The following is a 2,369-nucleotide window of genomic DNA, read 5'->3' on the forward strand; positions in this document are numbered from 1 at the left end:
AAGACATAGTTGTTTGGATGTTTTCTCCCCTATTAGACTAAGCTCTGAGAGAAGGGACTGTGTTCTGCCTTTCTATCTCCAATGCTTAGAATAGTGCCTGGCACATGGTAGGCACTTAATAAATGCTAATTGACTAACTATTCCATCAACTTGATTTTACATTTAAGAAAACTATGGCCAAGAAGAGTAAAGCGCCTTTCCCAAAGTCAAAAAGGCAATAAATGACAAAGCTGGGATTTGAACCCAGGTAGTCTGATGCCAAATTCATCCTTTTTTCCCATCACAGACCTTGTTTTCAGTTACATAACTGATTGATGTGGAAAATTCAAGATGCTGTTTTATTTATTCATTATAAAAACAAACAAGCAAATGTTTGACATAGTGGAGCAATATGTAGCAGGAAAATCTCCTTTCTGAAAAGGTGTCTCTCATGGATAAAATAAGGTCACTTCAAATTTCATCTTATCTTCATTAATAGAGAATGTACTATTCATCAACCTACTGATTATTCTATCAATTGAGGCATAAAACAGATATTTATCAAAAATGGTCCACATTGCTATAAAGAATGTGCTGTGCAGAGTCTAAAGGGAAAAAGGAATTTTCCATTCTTGATGTTCCTTATAGTCTCTGATATCACATTAGAAAATTGTTCATCATTTTCATTGAATCCATGCTGGTCCCAGCTGCCTACGCATACTTCTATTTATTTATTTTACCATCAACATTCTCCTGATGATGCTTTATAGTTATGAATCAATAAACATTAAAATCTCAGAGGATTAAAAATCACAGGTGACTCAAAACGCAATGGAAAGACATCTGGAGGGCATAAGGAGGTTGTTTCATAATTCCAAGGTTACTTGGGAATAAGGGAGTAGAATAAACAACATTAACAAGTATCCATATGGCCAAAAAAGGGGGTGGATGCACCCTGCAGAGAGAACAGGAAAAAAACAAATGAGCAGCTTAAGTATTTCAGTGATATTGACAAAATGCTAAAATACCCATAGGAAGATGCCCAGTGTGTTGGCTAGATCCTCTATGGAAAATTTATGGAAAAAAATAGAAAAGAATTATATGGGATTAGGAGGTATGAATGGCTTGCAATCTGCATCAGTGGAGTGAATATCCATACGAAAAAAATAGACCTAGTAAAGTAACTATTGAATAATATCACAAATATCATTCCTTCTGGCTCATAGTCTCTACGTGTGCTCCTAGATAGTTCTGCCCTCCCCCTTTTATTGGACTTTTAAAGCCTTTGGAAGGGGTGAATTTTCAAAAAAGAATTATTTTGTTTCTGAGATACTGAGTTCCACTTAATGTCCACTAAAAATAAGTTTTTGTAATGTGGAGTCAACTTCCCATATCACAACAAGCATGATAAAATGTGACTTTAGTTTCTCATACATTCTTGATGAGTACAGAGTAAATGTAGTTAAAGGAAACATATTTAGTGGGCATGGGTGAGAGACGAAACTGGAATACATTAAAGGTATGGTTAAATGTTATTTCTTTGCCTCTGTGTTATAGCATTATATTGTCTCAGTCTGTCTATTCACATCATCAAGTCACTCCTTGGAAAGAAATAAAGGAGTACATGGAAGCCTGAGTAGCATTTCTAATGATATAATGTAGATTAGCTTGAGTTCTTTTTTTTTTGACTTTTGAAGCTTTATTTTTGGAATTTCTTAAAAAAAATATATCTGAGTTCTACTTGAAGTCCAATACCAATATAGTTTTATTTTTTTAAATAGTAAAACTTTGGATTCTAATGATTTTGTTTTTCCAAAGCTATATCTCTAAGCAAAATAGTCCAGTTTTTCCCCCAAAATGCAGGTAATGGAGAGAGTGTTGCGCTTGGAGTTCAAATCTAGCCTCAGACACTTACTACTTGTGTAACCTTGGGCATGTCATTTAATCTCTGTCTGCCACAGTTTCCTCATCTGTAAAATGAGGATAATAATAGCAGCTATGCCCCAGGGTTGTTGTAAGGATCAGGTGAGATCTGGCACATTTATTATTATTATTATTACTATTCTTCAGCAATTAAGTGGCATAGTGGAGAGAACACTGGACTTGGAGTCAAGAAGACCTGAGTTCAAATCTTTGATCCTGAGAAAATCACTTACTTCTGTCCGCCTCAGTTTTTTTCATTTATTAAAAGTCGATATTTAAATCATGAACCCATTTTGACTTTATTTTGGTATATGGTGTGAGATTTTGATTTATGCCTAGTTTCTGCCACACTCTTTTCCAGTTTTTCCAGCAGTTTTTGTCAAAGAGTGGATTCTTATCCCAGAAACTGAGGTCTTTGGGTTTATCAAATAATAGATTACTATTGTCATTGACTACTGTGTCTTGCA

The sequence above is a fragment of the Vombatus ursinus genome, unplaced genomic scaffold (assembly GCF_900497805.2).
Source record: "Vombatus ursinus unplaced genomic scaffold, bare-nosed wombat genome assembly UNPS02014846.1, whole genome shotgun sequence".
Taxonomy (NCBI): domain Eukaryota; kingdom Metazoa; phylum Chordata; class Mammalia; order Diprotodontia; family Vombatidae; genus Vombatus; species Vombatus ursinus.